Below are 26,672 nucleotides of genomic sequence, written 5' to 3'. Positions count from 1 at the left end.
TATGGGGGGAGTTCAGGCCTCTTACATTATGGGTAACAATGTTGCAGGGTTTATTGCTCATGGTGGAATAAATGGGAAGATTCTCATGAAATATTGGAAAGCTAAAAGGACAGATGAACAAGTCTGGCTTGGATTCTTGTCTATTCTGAACATTGTAAGGAGGGGGCTGGTGTTGAAACACACCGCACCCCGTGTGTCTTCTTGACCTATCAGGGGGGGGACAGCACAAGCGTGCGATGATGGTGGTTGGGGTCGGGCCCGCGCAAAAAGCGCCCGCCTAACTCCAGGCACCATCTAACAAGGGGGGAACAGCCACAGTGTATCACATCTGACTGCAAAGATATCTAATATAATTAACAACAATTATAACCACACAGATCCAAACACAGCGAATCCGCAATATAAACCTTCCTATGTTAAGGTCTAAAAAGTCCAGACATATTAACCGAATGTCTAACCTAATGGCATATTAGCAAGATAACTATAAAACAATCATGGGGCATCCAATGCATCTGGCAGAGGCAAAAGTACTGTGCGATGCACTCAGGTGTCTCTGTTCCCAAACTCACAGCAGCCGGATGCTGCCCATTCTATAACAGATGTGTGGCCTCTACTTAGTCCAGTATGAAATTATATTCACGGCATCTGCCCAACATCATAAAGGGGCAATGCTGAAATATTATGCCGGGCCTTTTTCAGCCGGCCAGGTTACCTCCAAGCCTGGAGTAAACCTTGAGTCTTAAAACTTCTTCCAAGAAACGGATGGTGTCTTCACGCCACCCACATCATAAAGGGTAATGGCGCATGTAGAGGCCACACAAAACCAATGAGTCAATTAGATGAATTGCTCATGTTGACATGTCACCCACATCATAAAGGGGATTGACATGTTTGGGACACCTGATGGGTGCCATAGACCACTATAGGTCATTCAAATGGAAACTCGAATCAGGGCATCAGGCCGCATCCATGTCCAACTGCCGCGGGCGAAATGAAGAGCCTCCAGCCGTGTTCCATACTCTTCGTGGTTTCCCAGAACGTTGGGTCTTGGGAGGTGGTTGGCCCGGCTTCGGAATGGTGAAGGGGATAGACGCCTCATTGAGGGCCTGAGCCGCCTCCTCCGGTCTCTTGCAGTTGTATAGTTTGCCATTAATCTTGAAGGTCAGCAAGAAGGGGAAGCCCCATCGATATTTGATGGAATGCTGTTGCAGAGCCAGCGTGTACGGCCTCATTTCTCGTCGTCTAGCAATGGTTGCTGGTGCCAGGTCGGCATACAATTGGACTGAGGCCGGGACTTCTGGGAGTGTTTTAAGATCCCTTGCTGCCACCAGGATTTTGTCTCGCGCATCCTCTGAAGCCAGCTTAGCTATAATATCACGCGGAAGATCTGGGTTTCTTGGTTTGGTTAAAGCCCTGTGGATGCGAATCACCCTCCAATGAGCAGGATCAACTTGGGGGAGAAGAGTTGCAAAAAGCTTGTTGGCTATCGCTTCTGGGTCCTCAAAAGACTCAGGGAGTCCTCGGATCCTCACATTTGCTCTTCTACTGCGGTTCTCCAGATCTTCCAGCTTCGCTTCATGCGCGTCCAGCCTATCGTCATGGTCATCGAGCTGTTTTCTGTCTTGATTAATGGCTGTAACTAAGTCATCTGTTTGCTTCTCCAAGACATCAACTCTTTGCCCGATATCATTTATTTGCTGAGAGAGTTCATCCACCGCATCGCGTAATTCCTCCTTAAAAATACGCCTCATGGTACGCATCAGGTCTTCCGCTGACATGCCCTGTAATTGTGATGACTGACGCGTATCCTTCTCTTCACCATGCGTATTTTCATGCGTACCTTCTTGTTGGGTTCGTACGCGTTCGGGTGTCCGATGCGTACTTTGTTGCGTAGGTCTAGGTGGCGTTTGATGCGCATGCTCAACCGTATCTTCTGCATGGCATTGCGTATTGCCGTATGCGTAATGCGTATTTTTACGCGTATTTTCCGCCATTGACTTGCATGGGGCATGCGTATTTTTATGCGTACTATGCGTAGCGGCATGCGTAATTAGCGGTGGCGGCTGTGACGCACCTGGTGTTAAGCCGGGCGATCTAGGAGGCTGACCTGGTGATAGTTCTTGCGAGGGTCCCGGGAACTGGTCCTCCATGTAAGCTGGATCATCCGTGGGAGGCAGGGAAGCTGCAGGGAGAAGCTGAGCTGTGTTTTCAGGCAAGGCCCTGTCGGCCATCTTGGAAAAATTCCTCCTGAAACGAAGTGGAGAAAGCAGGGGTCTTGCAGATTTGCGGCTTCTCAGAGGGTACTGTTGAGGGCTCCTATGCATTCCTGAGCTCTTTAGCTTCGATTCAAGGTATCACTCGTCCAGATCCGTGGGGTATATCAAGTGCAGTCTGGATGTGAAGCAGGAGCTCACTGAAGGCACATCTTCTCCAGTAAGCGCCTCACTAGCGCCCCCGTCATTTTTCTTTCAATTGCAAACGTAAGCAGTTTTTCAATGGTGTAATGGTTTAACATAGAAAAATTACCGTTGGCTCTAGATTCTAATCTATCACTCCGATTTGCAAACGGATTTCACTGAAGCTGTAACTTTCATCCCAGAACATAGTTTAGGGGCCATTACTTCTTCAACTATAGTCATTTTTCTTTCCATTGCAAACGTAACCAGTTTTTCAATGGTGTAATGGTTTAACATAGAAAACTTACCGTTGGCTCTAGATTCTAATCTATCACTCCGATTTGCAAACGGATTTCACTGAAGCTGTAACTTTCATCCCAGAACATAGTTTAGGGGCCATTACTTCTTCAACTATAGTCATTTTTCTTTCGATTGCAAACGTAACCAGTTTTTCAATGGTGTAATGGTTTAACATAGAAAACTTACCGTTGGCTCTAGATTCTAATCTATCACTCCGATTTGCAAACGGATTTAACTGAAGCTGTAACTTTCATCCCAGAACATAGTTTAGGGGCCATTACTTCTTCAACTATAGTCATTTTTCTTTCAGTTGCAAACGTAACCAGTTTTTCAATGGTGTAATGGTTTAACATAGAAAACTTACCGTTGGCTCTAGATTCTAATCTATCACTCCGATTTGCAAACGGATTTCACTGAAGCTGTAACTTTCATCCCAGAACATAGTTTAGGGGCCATTACTTCTTCAACTATAGTCATTTTTCTTTCGATTGCAAACGTAACCAGTTTTTCAATGGTGTAATGGTTTAACATAGAAAACTTACCGTTGGCTCTAGATTCTAATCTATCACTCCGATTTGCAAACGGATTTCACTGAAGCTGTAACTTTCATCCCAGAACATAGTTTAGGGGCCATTACTTCTTCAACTACAGTCATTTTTCTTTCAATTGCAAACGTAACCAGTTTTTCAATGGTGTAATGGTTTAACATAGAAAACTTACCGTTGGCTCTAGATTCTAATCTATCACTCCGATTTGCAAACGGATTTCACTGAAGCTGTAACTTTCATCCCAGAACATAGTTTAGGGGCCATTACTTCTTCAACTATAGTCATTTTTCTTTTAATTGCAAACATAACCAGTTTTTCAATGGTGTAATGGTTTAACATAGAAAACTTACCGTTGGCTCTAGATTCTAATCTATCACTCCGATTTGCAAACGGATTTCACTGAAGCTGTAACTTTCATCCCAGAACATAGTTTAGGGGCCATTACTTCTTCAACTACAGTCATTTTTCTTTCAATTGCAAACGTAAGCAGTTTTTCAATGGTGTAATGGTTTAACATAGAAAACTTACCGTTGGCTCTAGATTCTAATCTATCACTCCGATTTGCAAACGGATTTCACTGAAGCTGTAACTTTCATCCCAGAACATAGTTTAGGGGCCATTACTTCTTCAACTATAGTCATTTTTCTTTCCATTGCAAACGTAACCAGTTTTTCAATGGTGTAATGGTTTAACATAGAAAACTTACCGTTGGCTCTAGATTCTAATCTATCACTCCGATTTGCAAACGGATTTCACTGAAGCTGTAACTTTCATCCCAGAACATAGTTTAGGGGCCATTACTTCTTCAACTATAGTCATTTTTCTTTCAATTGCAAACATAACCAGTTTTTCAATGGTGTAATGGTTTAACATAGAAAACTTACCGTTGGCTCTAGATTCTAATCTATCACTCCGATTTGCAAACGGATTTCACTGAAGCTGTAACTTTCATCCCAGAACATAGTTTAGGGGCCATTACTTCTTCAACTATAGTCATTTTTCTTTCAATTGCAAACGTAAGCAGTTTTTCAATGGTGTAATGGTTTAACATAGAAAACTTACCGTTGGCTCTAGATTCTAATCTATCACTCCGATTTGCAAACGGATTTCACTGAAGCTGTAACTTTCATCCCAGAACATAGTTTAGGGGCCATTACTTGTTCAACTATAGTCATTTTTCTTTCAATTGCAAACGTAAGCAGTTTTTCAATGGTGTAATGGTTTAACATAGAAAACTTACCGTTGGCTCTAGATTCTAATCTATCACTCCGATTTGCAAACGGATTTCACTGAAGCTGTAACTTTCATCCCAGAACATAGTTTAGGGGCCATTACTTCTTCAACTATAGTCATTTTTCTTTCAATTGCAAACGTAAGCAGTTTTTCAATGGTGTAATGGTTTAACATAGAAAACTTACCGTTGGCTCTAGATTCTAATCTATCACTCCGATTTGCAAACGGATTTCACTGAAGCTGTAACTTTCATCCCAGAACATAGTTTAGGGGCCATTACTTCTTCAACTATAGTCATTTTTCTTTCAATTGCAAACATAACCAGTTTTTCAATGGTGTAATGGTTTAACATAGAAAACTTACCGTTGGCTCTAGATTCTAATCTATCACTCCGATTTGCAAACGGATTTCACTGAAGCTGTAACTTTCATCCCAGAACATAGTTTAGGGGCCATTACTTCTTCAACTATAGTCATTTTTCTTTCGATTGCAAACGTAACCAGTTTTTCAATGGTGTAATGGTTTAACATAGAAAACTTACCGTTGGCTCTAGATTCTAATCTATCACTCCGATTTGCAAACGGATTTCACTGAAGCTGTAACTTTCATCCCAGAACATAGTTTAGGGGCCATTACTTCTTCAACTACAGTCATTTTTCTTTCAATTGCAAACGTAAGCAGTTTTTCAATGGTGTAATGGTTTAACATAGAAAACTTACCGTTGGCTCTAGATTCTAATCTATCACTCCGATTTGCAAACGGATTTAACTGAAGCTGTAACTTTCATCCCAGAACATAGTTTAGGGGCCATTACTTCTTAAACTATAGTCATTTTTCTTTCGATTGCAAACGTAACCAGTTTTTCAATGGTGTAATGGTTTAACATAGAAAACTTACCGTTGGCTCTAGATTCTAATCTATCACTCCGATTTGCAAACGGATTTCACTGAAGCTGTAACTTTCATCCCAGAACATAGTTTAGGGGCCATTACTTCTTCAACTATAGTCATTTTTCTTTCAATTGCAAACGTAACCAGTTTTTCAATGGTGTAATGGTTTAACATAGAAAACTTACCGTTGGCTCTAGATTCTAATCTATCACTCCGATTTGCAAACGGATTTCACTGAAGCTGTAACTTTCATCCCAGAACATAGTTTAGGGGCCATTACTTCTTCAACTATAGTCATTTTTCTTTCCATTGCAAACGTAACCAGTTTTTCAATGGTGTAATGGTTTAACATAGAAAACATACCGTTGGCTCTAGATTCTAATCTATCACTCCGATTTGCAAACGGATTTCACTGAAGCTGTAACTTTCATCCCAGAACATAGTTTAGGGGCCATTACTTCTTCAACTATAGTCATTTTTCTTTCGATTGCAAACGTAACCAGTTTTTCAATGGTGTAATGGTTTAACATAGAAAACTTACCGTTGGCTCTAGATTCTAATCTATCACTCCGATTTGCAAACGGATTTCACTGAAGCTGTAACTTTCATCCCAGAACATAGTTTAGGGGCCATTACTTCTTCAACTATAGTCATTTTTCTTTCGATTGCAAACGTAACCAGTTTTTCAATGGTGTAATGGTTTAACATAGAAAACTTACCGTTGGCTCTAGATTCTAATCTATCACTCCGATTTGCAAACGGATTTCACTGAAGCTGTAACTTTCATCCCAGAACATAGTTTAGGGGCCATTACTTCTTCAACTATAGTCATTTTTCTTTCCATTGCAAACGTAACCAGTTTTTCAATGGTGTAATGGTTTAACATAGAAAACTTACCGTTGGCTCTAGATTCTAATCTATCACTCCGATTTGCAAACGGATTTCACTGAAGCTGTAACTTTCATCCCAGAACATAGTTTAGGGGCCATTACTTCTTCAACTATAGTCATTTTTCTTTCCATTGCAAACGTAACCAGTTTTTCAATGGTGTAATGGTTTAACATAGAAAACATACCGTTGGCTCTAGATTCTAATCTATCACTCCGATTTGCAAACGGATTTCACTGAAGCTGTAACTTTCATCCCAGAACATAGTTTAGGGGCCATTACTTCTTCAACTATAGTCATTTTTCTTTCGATTGCAAACGTAACCAGTTTTTCAATGGTGTAATGGTTTAACATAGAAAACTTACCGTTGGCTCTAGATTCTAATCTATCACTCCGATTTGCAAACGGATTTCACTGAAGCTGTAACTTTCATCCCAGAACATAGTTTAGGGGCCATTACTTCTTCAACTATAGTCATTTTTCTTTCCATTGCAAACGTAACCAGTTTTTCAATGGTGTAATGGTTTAACATAGAAAACATACCGTTGGCTCTAGATTCTAATCTATCACTCCGATTTGCAAACGGATTTCACTGAAGCTGTAACTTTCATCCCAGAACATAGTTTAGGGGCCATTACTTCTTCAACTATAGTCATTTTTCTTTCCATTGCAAACGTAACCAGTTTTTCAATGGTGTAATGGTTTAACATAGAAAACATACCGTTGGCTCTAGATTCTAATCTATCACTCCGATTTGCAAACGGATTTCACTGAAGCTGTAACTTTCATCCCAGAACATAGTTTAGGGGCCATTACTTCTTCAACTATAGTCATTTTTCTTTCGATTGCAAACGTAACCAGTTTTTCAATGGTGTAATGGTTTAACATAGAAAACTTACCGTTGGCTCTAGATTCTAATCTATCACTCCGATTTGCAAACGGATTTCACTGAAGCTGTAACTTTCATCCCAGAACATAGTTTAGGGGCCATTACTTCTTCAACTATAGTCATTTTTCTTTCCATTGCAAACGTAACCAGTTTTTCAATGGTGTAATGGTTTAACATAGAAAACTTACCGTTGGCTCTAGATTCTAATCTATCACTCCGATTTGCAAACGGATTTCACTGAAGCTGTAACTTTCATCCCAGAACATAGTTTAGGGGCCATTACTTCTTCAACTATAGTCATTTTTCTTTCCATTGCAAACGTAACCAGTTTTTCAATGGTGTAATGGTTTAACATAGAAAACATACCGTTGGCTCTAGATTCTAATCTATCACTCCGATTTGCAAACGGATTTCACTGAAGCTGTAACTTTCATCCCAGAACATAGTTTAGGGGCCATTACTTCTTCAACTATAGTCATTTTTCTTTCGATTGCAAACGTAACCAGTTTTTCAATGGTGTAATGGTTTAACATAGAAAACTTACCGTTGGCTCTAGATTCTAATCTATCACTCCGATTTGCAAACGGATTTCACTGAAGCTGTAACTTTCATCCCAGAACATAGTTTAGGGGCCATTACTTCTTCAACTATAGTCATTTTTCTTTCCATTGCAAACGTAACCAGTTTTTCAATGGTGTAATGGTTTAACATAGAAAACATACCGTTGGCTCTAGATTCTAATCTATCACTCCGATTTGCAAACGGATTTCACTGAAGCTGTAACTTTCATCCCAGAACATAGTTTAGGGGCCATTACTTCTTCAACTATAGTCATTTTTCTTTCGATTGCAAACGTAACCAGTTTTTCAATGGTGTAATGGTTTAACATAGAAAACTTACCGTTGGCTCTAGATTCTAATCTATCACTCCGATTTGCAAACGGATTTCACTGAAGCTGTAACTTTCATCCCAGAACATAGTTTAGGGGCCATTACTTCTTCAACTATAGTCATTTTTCTTTCCATTGCAAACGTAACCAGTTTTTCAATGGTGTAATGGTTTAACATAGAAAACTTACCGTTGGCTCTAGATTCTAATCTATCACTCCGATTTGCAAACGGATTTCACTGAAGCTGTAACTTTCATCCCAGAACATAGTTTAGGGGCCATTACTTCTTCAACTATAGTCATTTTTCTTTCAATTGCAAACGTAAGCAGTTTTTCAATGGTGTAATGGTTTAACATAGAAAACTTACCGTTGGCTCTAGATTCTAATCTATCACTCCGATTTGCAAACGGATTTCGCTGAAGCTGTAACTTTCATCCCAGAACATAGTTTAGGGGCCATTACTTCTTCAACTATAGTCATTTTTCTTTCAATTGCAAACATAACCAGTTTTTCAATGGTGTAATGGTTTAACATAGAAAACTTACCGTTGGCTCTAGATTCTAATCTATCACTCCGATTTGCAAACGGATTTCACTGAAGCTGTAACTTTCATCCCAGAACATAGTTTAGGGGCCATTACTTCTTCAACTATAGTCATTTTTCTTTCGATTGCAAACGTAACCAGTTTTTCAATGGTGTAATGGTTTAACATAGAAAACTTACCGTTGGCTCTAGATTCTAATCTATCACTCCGATTTGCAAACGGATTTCACTGAAGCTGTAACTTTCATCCCAGAACATAGTTTAGGGGCCATTACTTCTTCAACTACAGTCATTTTTCTTTCAATTGCAAACGTAAGCAGTTTTTCAATGGTGTAATGGTTTAACATAGAAAACTTACCGTTGGCTCTAGATTCTAATCTATCACTCCGATTTGCAAACGGATTTCACTGAAGCTGTAACTTTCATCCCAGAACATAGTTTAGGGGCCATTACTTCTTCAACTATAGTCATTTTTCTTTCGATTGCAAACGTAACCAGTTTTTCAATGGTGTAATGGTTTAACATAGAAAACTTACCGTTGGCTCTAGATTCTAATCTATCACTCCGATTTGCAAACGGATTTCACTGAAGCTGTAACTTTCATCCCAGAACATAGTTTAGGGGCCATTACTTCTTCAACTATAGTCATTTTTCTTTCAATTGCAAACGTAACCAGTTTTTCAATGGTGTAATGGTTTAACATAGAAAACTTACCGTTGGCTCTAGATTCTAATCTATCACTCCGATTTGCAAACGGATTTCACTGAAGCTGTAACTTTCATCCCAGAACATAGTTTAGGGGCCATTACTTCTTCAACTATAGTCATTTTTCTTTCCATTGCAAACGTAACCAGTTTTTCAATGGTGTAATGGTTTAACATAGAAAACATACCGTTGGCTCTAGATTCTAATCTATCACTCCGATTTGCAAACGGATTTCACTGAAGCTGTAACTTTCATCCCAGAACATAGTTTAGGGGCCATTACTTCTTCAACTATAGTCATTTTTCTTTCGATTGCAAACGTAACCAGTTTTTCAATGGTGTAATGGTTTAACATAGAAAACTTACCGTTGGCTCTAGATTCTAATCTATCACTCCGATTTGCAAACGGATTTCACTGAAGCTGTAACTTTCATCCCAGAACATAGTTTAGGGGCCATTACTTCTTCAACTATAGTCATTTTTCTTTCGATTGCAAACGTAACCAGTTTTTCAATGGTGTAATGGTTTAACATAGAAAACTTACCGTTGGCTCTAGATTCTAATCTATCACTCCGATTTGCAAACGGATTTCACTGAAGCTGTAACTTTCATCCCAGAACATAGTTTAGGGGCCATTACTTCTTCAACTATAGTCATTTTTCTTTCGATTGCAAACGTAACCAGTTTTTCAATGGTGTAATGGTTTAACATAGAAAACTTACCGTTGGCTCTAGATTCTAATCTATCACTCCGATTTGCAAACGGATTTCACTGAAGCTGTAACTTTCATCCCAGAACATAGTTTAGGGGCCATTACTTCTTCAACTATAGTCATTTTTCTTTAGATTGCAAACGTAACCAGTTTTTCAATGGTGTAATGGTTTAACATAGAAAACTTACCGTTGGCTCTAGATTCTAATCTATCACTCCGATTTGCAAACGGATTTAACTGAAGCTGTAACTTTCATCCCAGAACATAGTTTAGGGGCCATTACTTCTTCAACTATAGTCATTTTTCTTTCAATTGCAAACGTAACCAGTTTTTCAATGGTGTAATGGTTTAACATAGAAAACTTACCGTTGGCTCTAGATTCTAATCTATCACTCCGATTTGCAAACGGATTTCACTGAAGCTGTAACTTTCATCCCAGAACATAGTTTAGGGGCCATTACTTCTTCAACTATAGTCATTTTTCTTTCGATTACAAACGTAACCAGTTTTTCAATGGTGTAATGGTTTAACATAGAAAACTTACCGTTGGCTCTAGATTCTAATCTATCACTCCGATTTGCAAACGGATTTCACTGAAGCTGTAACTTTCATCCCAGAACATAGTTTAGGGGCCATTACTTCTTCAACTATAGTCATTTTTCTTTCGATTGCAAACGTAACCAGTTTTTCAATGGTGTAATGGTTTAACATAGAAAACTTACCGTTGGCTCTAGATTCTAATCTATCACTCCGATTTGCAAACGGATTTCACTGAAGCTGTAACTTTCATCCCAGAACATAGTTTAGGGGCCATTACTTCTTCAACTATAGTCATTTTTCTTTCAATTGCAAACGTAAGCAGTTTTTCAATGGTGTAATGGTTTAACATAGAAAACTTACCGTTGGCTCTAGATTCTAATCTATCACTCCGATTTGCAAACGGATTTCACTGAAGCTGTAACTTTCATCCCAGAACATAGTTTAGGGGCCATTACTTCTTCAACTATAGTCATTTTTCTTTCGATTGCAAACGTAACCAGTTTTTCAATGGTGTAATGGTTTAACATAGAAAACTTACCGTTGGCTCTAGATTCTAATCTATCACTCCGATTTGCAAACGGATTTCACTGAAGCTGTAACTTTCATCCCAGAACATAGTTTAGGGGCCATTACTTCTTCAACTATAGTCATTTTTCTTTCAATTGCAAACGTAACCAGTTTTTCAATGGTGTAATGGTTTAACATAGAAAACTTACCGTTGGCTCTAGATTCTAATCTATCACTCCGATTTGCAAACGGATTTCACTGAAGCTGTAACTTTCATCCCAGAACATAGTTTAGGGGCCATTACTTCTTCAACTATAGTCATTTTTCTTTCCATTGCAAACGTAACCAGTTTTTCAATGGTGTAATGGTTTAACATAGAAAACATACCGTTGGCTCTAGATTCTAATCTATCACTCCGATTTGCAAACGGATTTCACTGAAGCTGTAACTTTCATCCCAGAACATAGTTTAGGGGCCATTACTTCTTCAACTATAGTCATTTTTCTTTCGATTGCAAACGTAACCAGTTTTTCAATGGTGTAATGGTTTAACATAGAAAACTTACCGTTGGCTCTAGATTCTAATCTATCACTCCGATTTGCAAACGGATTTCACTGAAGCTGTAACTTTCATCCCAGAACATAGTTTAGGGGCCATTACTTCTTCAACTATAGTCATTTTTCTTTCGATTGCAAACGTAACCAGTTTTTCAATGGTGTAATGGTTTAACATAGAAAACTTACCGTTGGCTCTAGATTCTAATCTATCACTCCGATTTGCAAACGGATTTCACTGAAGCTGTAACTTTCATCCCAGAACATAGTTTAGGGGCCATTACTTCTTCAACTATAGTCATTTTTCTTTCGATTGCAAACGTAACCAGTTTTTCAATGGTGTAATGGTTTAACATAGAAAACTTACCGTTGGCTCTAGATTCTAATCTATCACTCCGATTTGCAAACGGATTTCACTGAAGCTGTAACTTTCATCCCAGAACATAGTTTAGGGGCCATTACTTCTTCAACTATAGTCATTTTTCTTTAGATTGCAAACGTAACCAGTTTTTCAATGGTGTAATGGTTTAACATAGAAAACTTACCGTTGGCTCTAGATTCTAATCTATCACTCCGATTTGCAAACGGATTTAACTGAAGCTGTAACTTTCATCCCAGAACATAGTTTAGGGGCCATTACTTCTTCAACTATAGTCATTTTTCTTTCAATTGCAAACGTAACCAGTTTTTCAATGGTGTAATGGTTTAACATAGAAAACTTACCGTTGGCTCTAGATTCTAATCTATCACTCCGATTTGCAAACGGATTTCACTGAAGCTGTAACTTTCATCCCAGAACATAGTTTAGGGGCCATTACTTCTTCAACTATAGTCATTTTTCTTTCGATTACAAACGTAACCAGTTTTTCAATGGTGTAATGGTTTAACATAGAAAACTTACCGTTGGCTCTAGATTCTAATCTATCACTCCGATTTGCAAACGGATTTCACTGAAGCTGTAACTTTCATCCCAGAACATAGTTTAGGGGCCATTACTTCTTCAACTATAGTCATTTTTCTTTCGATTGCAAACGTAACCAGTTTTTCAATGGTGTAATGGTTTAACATAGAAAACTTACCGTTGGCTCTAGATTCTAATCTATCACTCCGATTTGCAAACGGATTTCACTGAAGCTGTAACTTTCATCCCAGAACATAGTTTAGGGGCCATTACTTCTTCAACTATAGTCATTTTTCTTTCAATTGCAAACGTAAGCAGTTTTTCAATGGTGTAATGGTTTAACATAGAAAACTTACCGTTGGCTCTAGATTCTAATCTATCACTCCGATTTGCAAACGGATTTCACTGAAGCTGTAACTTTCATCCCAGAACATAGTTTAGGGGCCATTACTTCTTCAACTATAGTCATTTTTCTTTCAATTGCAAACGTAAGCAGTTTTTCAATGGTGTAATGGTTTAACATAGAAAACTTACCATTGGCTCTAGATTCTAATCTATCACTCCGATTTGCAAACGGATTTCACTGAAGCTGTAACTTTCATCCCAGAACATAGTTTAGGGGCCATTACTTCTTCAACTATAGTCATTTTTCTTTCGATTGCAAACGTAACCAGTTTTTCAATGGTGTAATGGTTTAACATAGAAAACTTACCGTTGGCTCTAGATTCTAATCTATCACTCCGATTTGCAAACGGATTTCACTGAAGCTGTAACTTTCATCCCAGAACATAGTTTAGGGGCCATTACTTCTTCAACTATAGTCATTTTTCTTTCAATTGCAAACGTAACCAGTTTTTCAATGGTGTAATGGTTTAACATAGAAAACTTACCGTTGGCTCTAGATTCTAATCTATCACTCCGATTTGCAAACGGATTTCACTGAAGCTGTAACTTTCATCCCAGAACATAGTTTAGGGGCCATTACTTCTTCAACTATAGTCATTTTTCTTTAGATTGCAAACGTAACCAGTTTTTCAATGGTGTAATGGTTTAACATAGAAAACTTACCGTTGGCTCTAGATTCTAATCTATCACTCCGATTTGCAAACGGATTTAACTGAAGCTGTAACTTTCATCCCAGAACATAGTTTAGGGGCCATTACTTCTTCAACTATAGTCATTTTTCTTTCAATTGCAAACGTAACCAGTTTTTCAATGGTGTAATGGTTTAACATAGAAAACTTACCGTTGGCTCTAGATTCTAATCTATCACTCCGATTTGCAAACGGATTTCACTGAAGCTGTAACTTTCATCCCAGAACATAGTTTAGGGGCCATTACTTCTTCAACTATAGTCATTTTTCTTTCAATTGCAAACGTAACCAGTTTTTCAATGGTGTAATGGTTTAACATAGAAAACTTACCGTTGGCTCTACATTCTAATCTATCACTCCGATTTGCAAACGGATTTCACTGAAGCTGTAACTTTCATCCCAGAACATAGTTTAGGGGCCATTACTTCTTCAACTATAGTCATTTTTCTTTCGATTGCAAACTTAACCAGTTTTTCAATGGTGTAATGGTTTAACATAGAAAACTTACCGTTGGCTCTAGATTCTAATCTATCACTCCGATTTGCAAACGGATTTCACTGAAGCTGTAACTTTCATCCCAGAACATAGTTTAGGGGCCATTACTTCTTCAACTATAGTCATTTTTCTTTCGATTGCAAACGTAACCAGTTTTTCAATGGTGTAATGGTTTAACATAGAAAACTTACCGTTGGCTCTAGATTCTAATCTATCACTCCGATTTGCAAACGGATTTCACTGAAGCTGTAACTTTCATCCCAGAACATAGTTTAGGGGCCATTACTTCTTCAACTATAGTCATTTTTCTTTCGATTGCAAACGTAACCAGTTTTTCAATGGTGTAATGGTTTAACATAGAAAACTTACCGTTGGCTCTAGATTCTAATCTATCACTCCGATTTGCAAACGGATTTCACTGAAGCTGTAACTTTCATCCCAGAACATAGTTTAGGGGCCATTACTTCTTCAACTATAGTCATTTTTCTTTCGATTGCAAACTTAACCAGTTTTTCAATGGTGTAATGGTTTAACATAGAAAACTTACCGTTGGCTCTAGATTCTAATCTATCACTCCGATTTGCAAACGGATTTCACTGAAGCTGTAACTTTCATCCCAGAACATAGTTTAGGGGCCATTACTTCTTCAACTATAGTCATTTTTCTTTCGATTGCAAACGTAACCAGTTTTTCAATGGTGTAATGGTTTAACATAGAAAACTTACCGTTGGCTCTAGATTCTAATCTATCACTCCGATTTGCAAACGGATTTCACTGAAGCTGTAACTTTCATCCCAGAACATAGTTTAGGGGCCATTACTTCTTCAACTATAGTCATTTTTCTTTCGATTGCAAACGTAACCAGTTTTTCAATGGTGTAATGGTTTAACATAGAAAACTTACCGTTGGCTCTAGATTCTAATCTATCACTCCGATTTGCAAACGGATTTCACTGAAGCTGTAACTTTCATCCCAGAACATAGTTTAGGGGCCATTACTTCTTCAACTATAGTCATTTTTCTTTCAATTGCAAACGTAAGCAGTTTTTCAATGGTGTAATGGTTTAACATAGAAAACTTACCGTTGGCTCTAGATTCTAATCTATCACTCCGATTTGCAAACGGATTTCACTGAAGCTGTAACTTTCATCCCAGAACATAGTTTACGGGTCATTACTTCTTCAACTATAGTCATTTTTCTTTCCATTGCAAACATAACCAGTTTTTCAATGGTGTAATGGTTTAACATAGAAAACTTACCGTTGGCTCTAGATTCTAATCTATCACTCCGATTTGCAAACGGATTTCACTGAAGCTGTAACTTTCATCCCAGAACATAGTTTAGGGGCCATTACTTCTTCAACTATAGTCATTTTTCTTTCAATTGCAAACGTAAGCAGTTTTTCAATGGTGTAATGGTTTAACATAGAAAACTTACCGTTGGCTCTACATTCTAATCTATCACTCCGATTTGCAAACGGATTTCACTGAAGCTGTAACTTTCATCCCAGAACATAGTTTAGGGGCCATTACTTCTTCAACTATAGTCATTTTTCTTTCAATTGCAAACTTAACCAGTTTTTCAATGGTGTAATGGTTTAACATAGAAAACTTACCGTTGGCTCTACATTCTAATCTATCACTCCGATTTGCAAACGGATTTCACTGAAGCTGTAACTTTCATCCCAGAACATAGTTTAGGGGCCATTACTTCTTCAACTATAGTCATTTTTCTTTCAATTGCAAACTTAACCAGTTTTTCAATGGTGTAATGGTTTAACATAGAAAACTTACCGTTGGCTCTACATTCTAATCTATCACTCCGATTTGCAAACGGATTTCACTGAAGCTGTAACTTTCATCCCAGAACATAGTTTAGGGGCCATTACTTCTTCAACTATAGTCATTTTTCTTTCAATTGCAAACATAACCAGTTTTTCAATGGTGTAATGGTTTAACATAGAAAACTTACCGTTGGCTCTAGATTCTAATCTATCACTCCGATTTGCAAACGGATTTCACTGAAGCTGTAACTTTCATCCCAGAACATAGTTTAGGGGCCATTACTTCTTCAACTATAGTCATTTTTCTTTCAATTGCAAACGTAAGCAGTTTTTCAATGGTGTAATGGTTTAACATAGAAAACTTACCGTTGGCTCTACATTCTAATCTATCACTCCGATTTGCAAACGGATTTCACTGAAGCTGTAACTTTCATCCCAGAACATAGTTTAGGGGCCATTACTTCTTCAACTATAGTCATTTTTCTTTCAATTGCAAACTTAACCAGTTTTTCAATGGTGTAATGGTTTAACATAGAAAACTTACCGTTGGCTCTACATTCTAATCTATCACTCCGATTTGCAAACGGATTTCACTGAAGCTGTAACTTTCATCCCAGAACATAGTTTAGGGGCCATTACTTCTTCAACTATAGTCATTTTTCTTTCAATTGCAAACTTAACCAGTTTTTCAATGGTGTAATGGTTTAACATAGAAAACTTACCGTTGGCTCTAGATTCTAATCTATCACTCCGATTTGCAAACGGATTTCACTGAAGCTGTAACTTTCATCCCTGAACATAGTTTAGGGGCCATTACTTCTTCAACTATAGTCATTTTTCTTTCGATTGCAAACGTAACCAGTTTTTCAATGGTGTAATGGTTTAACATAGAAAACTTACCGTTGGCTCTAGATTCTAATCTATCACTCCGATTTGCAAACGGATTTCACTGAAGCTGTAACTTTCATCCCAGAACATAGTTTAGGGGCCATTACTTCTTCAACTATAGTCATTTTTCTTTCGATTGCAAACGTAACCAGTTTTTCAATGGTGTAATGGTTTAACATAGAAAACTTACCGTTGGCTCTAGATTCTAATCTATCACTCCGATTTGCAAACGGATTTCACTGAAGCTGTAACTTTCATCCCAGAACATAGTTTAGGGGCCATTACTTCTTCAACTATAGTCATTTTTCTTTCAATTGCAAACGTAAGCAGTTTTTCAATGGTGTAATGGTTTAACATAGAAAACTTACCGTTGGCTCTAGATTCTAATCTATCACTCCGATTTGCAAACGGATTTCACTGAAGCTGTAACTTTCATCCCAGAACATAGTTTAGGGGCCATTACTTCTTCAACTACAGTCATTTTTCTTTCGATTGCAAACGTAAGCAGTTTTTCAATGGTGTAATGGTTTAACATAGAAAACTTACCGTTGGCTCTAGATTCTAATCTATCACTCCGATTTGCAAACGGATTTCACTGAAGCTGTAACTTTCATCCCAGAACATAGTTTAGGGGCCATTACTTCTTCAACTATAGTCATTTTTCTTTCGATTGCAAACGTAACCAGTTTTTCAATGGTGTAATGGTTTAACATAGAAAACTTACCGTTGGCTCTAGATTCTAATCTATCACTCCGATTTGCAAACGGATTTCACTGAAGCTGTAACTTTCATCCCAGAACATAGTTTAGGGGCCATTACTTCTTCAACTATAGTCATTTTTCTTTCGATTGCAAACGTAACCAGTTTTTCAATGGTGTAATGGTTTAACATAGAAAACTTACCGTTGGCTCTAGATTCTAATCTATCACTCCGATTTGCAAACGGATTTCACTGAAGCTGTAACTTTCATCCCAGAACATAGTTTAGGGGCCATTACTTCTTCAACTATAGTCATTTTTCTTTCCATTGCAAACGTAACCAGTTTTTCAATGGTGTAATGGTTTAAACATAGAAAACATACCGTTGGCTCTAGATTCTAATCTATCACTCCGATTTGCAAACGGATTTCACTGAAGCTGTAACTTTCATCCCAGAACATAGTTTAGGGGCCATTACTTCTTCAACTATAGTCATTTTTCTTTCGATTGCAAACGTAACCAGTTTTTCAATGGTGTAATGGTTTAACATAGAAAACTTACCGTTGGCTCTAGATTCTAATCTATCACTCCGATTTGCAAACGGATTTCACTGAAGCTGTAACTTTCATCCCAGAACATAGTTTAGGGGCCATTACTTCTTCAACTATAGTCATTTTTCTTTAGATTGCAAACGTAACCAGTTTTTCAATGGTGTAATGGTTTAACATAGAAAACTTACCGTTGGCTCTAGATTCTAATCTATCACTCCGATTTGCAAACGGATTTAACTGAAGCTGTAACTTTCATCCCAGAACATAGTTTAGGGGCCATTACTTCTTCAACTATAGTCATTTTTCTTTCAATTGCAAACGTAACCAGTTTTTCAATGGTGTAATGGTTTAACATAGAAAACTTACCGTTGGCTCTACATTCTAATCTATCACTCCGATTTGCAAACGGATTTCACTGAAGCTGTAACTTTCATCCCAGAACATAGTTTAGGGGCCATTACTTCTTCAACTATAGTCATTTTTCTTTCAATTGCAAACTTAACCAGTTTTTCAATGGTGTAATGGTTTAACATAGAAAACTTACCGTTGGCTCTAGATTCTAATCTATCACTCCGATTTGCAAACGGATTTCACTGAAGCTGTAACTTTCATCCCAGAACATAGTTTAGGGGCCATTACTTCTTCAACTATAGTCATTTTTCTTTCGATTGCAAACGTAACCAGTTTTTCAATGGTGTAATGGTTTAACATAGAAAACTTACCGTTGGCTCTAGATTCTAATCTATCACTCCGATTTGCAAACGGATTTCACTGAAGCTGTAACTTTCATCCCAGAACATAGTTTAGGGGCCATTACTTCTTCAACTATAGTCATTTTTCTTTCGATTGCAAACGTAACCAGTTTTTCAATGGTGTAATGGTTTAACATAGAAAACTTACCGTTGGCTCTAGATTCTAATCTATCACTCCGATTTGCAAACGGATTTCACTGAAGCTGTAACTTTCATCCCAGAACATAGTTTAGGGGCCATTACTTCTTCAACTATAGTCATTTTTCTTTCGATTGCAAACGTAACCAGTTTTTCAATGGTGTAATGGTTTAACATAGAAAACTTACCGTTGGCTCTAGATTCTAATCTATCACTCCGATTTGCAAACGGATTTCACTGAAGCTGTAACTTTCATCCCAGAACATAGTTTAGGGGCCATTACTTCTTCAACTATAGTCATTTTTCTTTAGATTGCAAACGTAACCAGTTTTTCAATGGTGTAATGGTTTAACATAGAAAACTTACCGTTGGCTCTAGATTCTAATCTATCACTCCGATTTGCAAACGGATTTAACTGAAGCTGTAACTTTCATCCCAGAACATAGTTTAGGGGCCATTACTTCTTCAACTATAGTCATTTTTCTTTCAATTGCAAACGTAACCAGTTTTTCAATGGTGTAATGGTTTAACATAGAAAACTTACCGTTGGCTCTACATTCTAATCTATCACTCCGATTTGCAAACGGATTTCACTGAAGCTGTAACTTTCATCCCAGAACATAGTTTAGGGGCCATTACTTCTTCAACTATAGTCATTTTTCTTTCAATTGCAAACTTAACCAGTTTTTCAATGGTGTAATGGTTTAACATAGAAAACTTACCGTTGGCTCTAGATTCTAATCTATCACTCCGATTTGCAAACGGATTTCACTGAAGCTGTAACTTTCATCCCAGAACATAGTTTAGGGGCCATTACTTCTTCAACTATAGTCATTTTTCTTTCGATTGCAAACGTAACCAGTTTTTCAATGGTGTAATGGTTTAACATAGAAAACTTACCGTTGGCTCTAGATTCTAATCTATCACTCCGATTTGCAAACGGATTTCACTGAAGCTGTAACTTTCATCCCAGAACATAGTTTAGGGGCCATTACTTCTTCAACTATAGTCATTTTTCTTTCGATTGCAAACGTAACCAGTTTTTCAATGGTGTAATGGTTTAACATAGAAAACTTACCGTTGGCTCTAGATTCTAATCTATCACTCCGATTTGCAAACGGATTTCACTGAAGCTGTAACTTTCATCCTAGAACATAGTTTAGGGGCCATTACTTCTTCAACTATAGTCATTTTTCTTTCAATTGCAAACGTAACCAGTTTTTCAATGGTGTAATGGTTTAACATAGAAAACATACCGTTGGCTCTAGATTCTAATCTATCACTCCGATTTGCAAACGGATTTCACTGAAGCTGTAACTTTCATCCCAGAACATAGTTTAGGGGCCATTACTTCTTCAACTATAGTCATTTTTCTTTCGATTGCAAACGTAACCAGTTTTTCAATGGTGTAATGGTTTAACATAGAAAGGGGGGCGTGGCTACGCAGCAGAGCTGAATGGAGGCTTGATCCCTGAGCTCCTGCTGTGATCACCCTTTAGAGCGACCTAAAGCAACCCAGAAAGCCCCAAAACAGCACTAAAAGGTGGGTGAACATCCCAGGATGGCTTCAGGCTACCGGAGAGTGTCTCAAAGACAGCAGAAACAGAGCAATTCAGTCCCCAGGAAGCTCTCCACGTTCTTTACTGAGGAAAACCAAGATGGCGCCGGCCATTACAGGCCCAGCCTGCATCAGGAGGCTAACTACAGGACCCCTCCACCGCTAGACCAGAGGAACAGGTACAGCCTTTTATTCACTCCCCAGGGAAGGAGAGACAGAGCGGACATACTGGAGGAGGAAAGTGAGGAGGAATATGGCATGCGGAGATCGGCAGAGGACAACAGAGAGCGAAGCCCGCTGAAGACGCCACAAACTTCCGGATTACAACGCGATTCCGTACGGAAATCCGACTATATACGGAAATTCGAATCCGACCGCATACGGAAATCCGAATCTGGAGACCCCAAGGTAGGACTCACACCGCACTCTACTCCTAGCCCATCTGAACAGCAGTCCCACCCAACCACCTATCCCGAACAGCAGACGCTCGCTGAGCAACAACCTCATCCACCCATCCATCCATCCCCAACTGCACAACGTCACCCACCAGAAAACATATTTAGCACACTGGCCGCATTCCCTGCATCTGAAGAACCTATGTCACAGCAATTCTTCAAAAACTTTATGCTTTCCTTCAGCCAGATGCTAAGTGACAATATTACAGGCACCAGAGCAGACCTAAACACACTCGCAGGCAATGTTGAGGTATTCGCTGCTGACACAGACCAGAGGATCTGCCTGCTGGAAAATAAGGTGATTGAAATGTCCAAAAATTATAATGTCCTGGTGGATGCACATAAACAACTAGCGGATGAGAACAAGTGGATGAAGGAAAAGATAGCAGATGGGGAAGACAGAAACAGGAGGAATAACATAAAAATAAGAGGGGTCCCTGAAACTGTCGCCAATGACCAGCTGAATGCTTATGTAGCAGACATCCTACACGCCACACTTCCTGACCTCAATCAAAGTGAGCTCACAGTGGATAGGGCCCACAGACTTCCCAAACCGGCCCATCTAGGAAAGAACCTACCAAGAGACGTCATAACAAGGATCCATTTCTTTCATGTCAAGGAGAAGTTACTGGCGGCAACAAGAGAGGGAAATAAACTTCCAGGAGAGTACAAAGACCTTTCCCTGTTCCAGGATCTATCTCAGGCTACATTGAAAACCAGAAGAGACTTCTCACAGGTGACAACTACACTGAGGTACAGAAAGATTCCTTACAATTGGGGGTTCCCCCCCAAACTGATAATTTTTGACCATGGTACCACACACATTGTTAAAACCCCTGATGAAGGCCTTGATTTGCTGGCCAAGTGGGAGATCCCTGTTTTCATCCCAAGAGATCCAGTCAGAGACAGATCATTCCGCCCTCCTATCTCTCCCAAGCCGAGACAACTCCAAACATCGATGGACACCACCCCACCTTTGAACGTAGAAGAACAACTCAAAGCTGGGGAAGCCACGGGTACCACCTGAACTCTGGGTGATCCCCCACGGAACTTTTCCCCCAACTAGACTTACCCCCTTAGGAATTCCTTTCCTGTAGGTGGTCAGTCACACTGGACGTCCACACCGGTGGACACTGACCGTAAGGTCATTGACTGTTTTTTGGAAGTTTAGACTTCCTGTTCTTTTTCTGTACTTCCTATTAAGTTTATTGTTATAGTTATTTCTTATCCTTTCTCTACCCCTCTTTAAGGAGTAGAGACACAGGGTTGGGTCAATTTAAGGGGGGTACGCACGGGTAGAACCGGATGCCTCTGCGTGCCCACCTCGGCCTTACCCTGACTTCTCTTCTGTTTCCTTTATTATTTTTTATTAGTATTAAGGTTTGCACACTGTCATGTCCACTAACTAAACTCTTTTTCCTCAGAGCCGAGATATACGGACGTTCTGGTAAGATAAGGTTTTATGATAACAACTCATGTTTTCTGCTTTTTCTATTTTATCTGTTTGATCAAGGGGACGTTTGCTTCATAGGTATTTTACAGCATAATATGAGGTATCATGAGTGATTGCCAACTTTTGTCTCTGAATGTTAGACAGTTAAACTCTTATAGGAAAAGATATTTACTAAATAAGCTAACCAAAGAACAAAAACCAGACATTATTTGTCTACAAGAAACTCATTTATCAAAAATATCTGCATCTAGATTAAAAATCCACAACTATTCTACGGTTTTCCACTCAACATTCAGAGACAAAAGGAAAGCGGGAGTTTGTATCGCAATCAGGGATACTCTGGGACTGGTGGTGGAGAGGTCACATTGTAGTGAGGACGGTAGATTGGTGATGATTGCTGGGACTATTAACTCCCAAAATTTTACGTTTGCCAATATTTATGCCCCCAATCACCATCAAGTAAAATTTCTTAATAAAACATTCCAAAAAATACAAAAATTCCAAAAAGGTAATTTATTTATAGTAGGAGACATGAATGCAGTAGTCGACCCCCTATTAGACTCAACATCACAAACAAGAAGAGCCCAATCCATACTCCTGCCCTCACTAATCAAGAATGAATTATTTGACACTTGGAGGTGTATTCACCCCAAGGAAAAGGGTTACAGTTTTTATTCGCCAATCTACCAGTCCTTCACTAGGATAGACCATTGTTTAACCGACAGATTCTCTCTACCACTGGTCTCAGACATTACTATTGGTTCAAGAATTTGGTCCGATCACTCCCCTCTCACAGTCAAATTTTACTTAAAAGACGCTTCCCCCAAACAGACCAACTGGAAACTAAACAAATTTCTAATTAACTCAGAACACATTTTTCCCCTTATAAAAAACGAATTGCTGGAATATTTCCACTTTAATGATGCTAGTGTAACCTCCAGGGTCTCCTTATGGAATGCACACAAGGCATTCATGAGAGGAGTTCTCATGAAACAAGGAGCTATACACAAAAAGAAAGTAAGAGAAAAAACAGACCTTTTATTAAACAAAATCAGATCATTGGAAGTGGAGATATTCAGCAAAAATAAAAAAGGACTGACCAAGGAACTGGAGGAGAGGAGACAGGAGCTGGCAGAGTGTATGTACTATGAGTATGATAAATGGCAGACTAGACTAAGAGAGGATTGGTACCATGGAGGAAACAAAGCTGGTAAAGCAATGGCCCGGAAGATCAAAGGCCAAAGAATTTCCCAAAGAATTTTGAAGATGAAACATCCCCTAACAAAAACAGAAGTACATCACCCTAAAGATATAGTAGAAGCGTTAGCCAAGTATTATGAAGGCCTATATAATTTAGAATTAGATCCCAACATCCCCTCCCCAACCCCACAAAAAATTGATAAATATTTAGATAAAATAAACCTCCCCTCACTATCTGATTTTGAAAAGAAATATCTCTCTTCCCCCCTTTCCCAAGCTGAAGTAGAAAATGTCATTAACACCTTAAAAAGAGATAAAGCCCCAGGCCCAGATGGTTACATAAACGATTATTATAGAAAATTTGTCAGTATCCTATCCAAGCCCCTAACTAATATGTTTAACGAAATAGCCACCCAACGTAGTTTCCCCAAAGAATCTTTAACCGCCTTCATATCCACTATCCCTAAAGAAGACAAAAACCCTGCAGACCCCAGTAGCTATAGACCTATTTCACTCCTCAATACTGACGTAAAGATATATGCCAAAATTATTGCTAACAGATTATCCCCCCTAATGCCCCAGCTTATTAATTCAGACCAGGTAGGTTTTATTAGAGGTAGGTCAACAAATGACGGCACAAGAAAGGCCCTCGCCATACTCCATCAGATCAAGCTCTGTCGGACGCCTACCCTCCTCGTCTCTTTAGACGCGGAGAAGGCGTTCGACAGAGTTAACTGGCTATATATGTCCAGAGTTCTTTCCAAATTTGGAATACCAGACTTCCTCCATGGTGCCATCCTAGCGTTATATACCTGCCCATCTGCTTGTGTTGCCTCTTCTGGCTCTGTCTCCTCACCTTTTAACATCACCAATGGTACCGGCCAGGGTTGTCCTCTCTCCCCCTTAATTTTCAATTTGACATTGGAACCCCTTGCACAAAAAATTAGAAATAATCCCAATATCCACGGTATTAAGATTGGTAACTATTCCACTAAATTAGGCCTCTACGCAGACGATGTGATACTATTTATCCAAAAACCCTCGATATCACTGCCAAGTGCAACAGAGGAACTTGATGAGTTCTCAACAGTATCATATTACAAGCTCAATGAGCAAAAGACGGTCATTCTCCCTTGCTTCATACCTGCTAAGATGAAAGAAACTCTTAAGCAGTCCTGCCAGTACACCTGGAACGAGAAATCCATTAAATATCTTGGTATCCAGCTCACCCCAACCATTGCACAGATTTATAGAGAAAACTACGGCCCTTGGTTATCCAAAATTAAAGATAAGTTAGAATCCCTTTCCAAAGTAGAATTTTCATGGCTAGGTAGAATTGCAGCATTTAAAATGATGATCCTTCCCCAACTCCTCTACCTGTTCCGGAATCTCCCAATAAGAGTTCCCCAAAAATTCTTCACAGAATTACAAAAACAATTAAATCGATATTTTCTAAGAAACAGAAAGGCCAGGTTCTCCAATAAAATATTAACATCACACATCTCCAATATGGGTCTAGGCGCACCAAATGTGGAATTTTACTACAAGGCCACAGTTCTGGACCAATCCAGGTCAATCTGGACAAAAGACTCCACAAAACAATGGGTTGTTATTGAGGAAGAGCAACTACCACTAAAATCATTTAGAGAGTTTCTAGAATCCAGATTGACCTGGAAAATCCAACAACATATCCAGAACCCTGTCACTGCCAACTCTCTTAGACTATGGAAAGAACTAACTAACTTGAGCAAAAACGAAACGATGGCAGTGACAGTACCAACTTCCCTAGACACTTTGCATGCAGCTATAAAGAACTTGAATTTGGAGACCTGGACTGACCATGGATTAAAATCCATAGAGGATCTGTTGGGAGATTCCGGAATAAGATCCTTTGAAGACTTAACAGAAACATATGGAATCCCATCAACAGAGAAACCCACCTATGATAGAGTAGCTAGATTTTTTAATAAACATCCTTATATCCCCATCACCTTAGAACCCAAAATTATAAAACTCATTCAATTAGAAAACACTCATTTAAAAGGAACCTCAATATTTTACAGAACTTTACTAGACCTAAAAGAAACTTCCCCAAAATGGCAATTAACCAGGTGGCAGGACTGGCTGGGAGATGAAGCTGAAGTGGGTGTGGAGGAATGGGAGATGGCCGTCAAAGCACTCAAAAAGGTTTCTCACTGTGTGGGACACCATGAGAGTTTACTTAAAAGCATTTGGCGGTGGTATCTAACCCCCGAAAAGATAAGTAAATTTGATACCCATACATCCCCCCTGTGTTGGAGGGGCTGCAACCTGGCGGGTACCATGGAACATATCCTTTGGGAGTGCCCCAAGCTCCAGAACATGTGGAAAGATATTGGGACCTTTCTCCAACAACTCCCAATGTCTTTACAAACTATCCCCCCAGGCCTAGCGGTGTTAAATTTGGGTGCTCATTCTCTTCCTCCTCAGGAAAGAATGATCATCACTCATGTATTTATAGTGGTGAGAGGATTGTTAGCTCTATACTGGAAATCCCCCTACATACCAACTTTGGAGGAAATCCTCAGAAGAGTAGAGTCCAATCTTTTGGCCGAAAAGGCCTGGTCCATCAGGTGTGGAAATGTAAATTCCTTTCTTAAGAAAGCCGCTCTCTGGCCAACAGTTTATTCGAGTTCCAAACTATCAGATTTTTAAACAATCTCACTTCTCTTCCTTATGTGACATCAGGATAAGTGTGTATGTTACTCGTATGATCTTACCAGCACCTCCATCCCATTTGGTTCATCCTATATCTCTATTTTCCTTTTAAAAGCTCTAAATTATCTGGACATGACAGTGTGCATAGTAGAGTAGTTGAATAGAATAGGTTAGGTTTAGGTTTAGGTTTAGGTAGTTAGTAATCAGTATTGTACATCAACATAATATTTGGAATCCCAACCAACCAACCATACGACATAGGAAGTCACCCCCATGCATTGCCTATTCCTGGTGTGCAACCTGAGGCAATATGGTAAACCTGTATATGGGTCTTACTCCCTGGCATCTATGTGGAGGGTTAGTCCCTCATTTCCCAGGTTGAGAGAGACCTGCTGATCACAGAATCTACTTCCACC

The sequence above is a fragment of the Hyperolius riggenbachi genome, chromosome 12 (assembly GCF_040937935.1).
Source record: "Hyperolius riggenbachi isolate aHypRig1 chromosome 12, aHypRig1.pri, whole genome shotgun sequence".
Lineage (NCBI taxonomy): Eukaryota > Metazoa > Chordata > Amphibia > Anura > Hyperoliidae > Hyperolius > Hyperolius riggenbachi.
The sequence above is the reverse complement of the archived record's forward strand: the minus strand, read 5'-3'. Positions refer to the sequence as shown.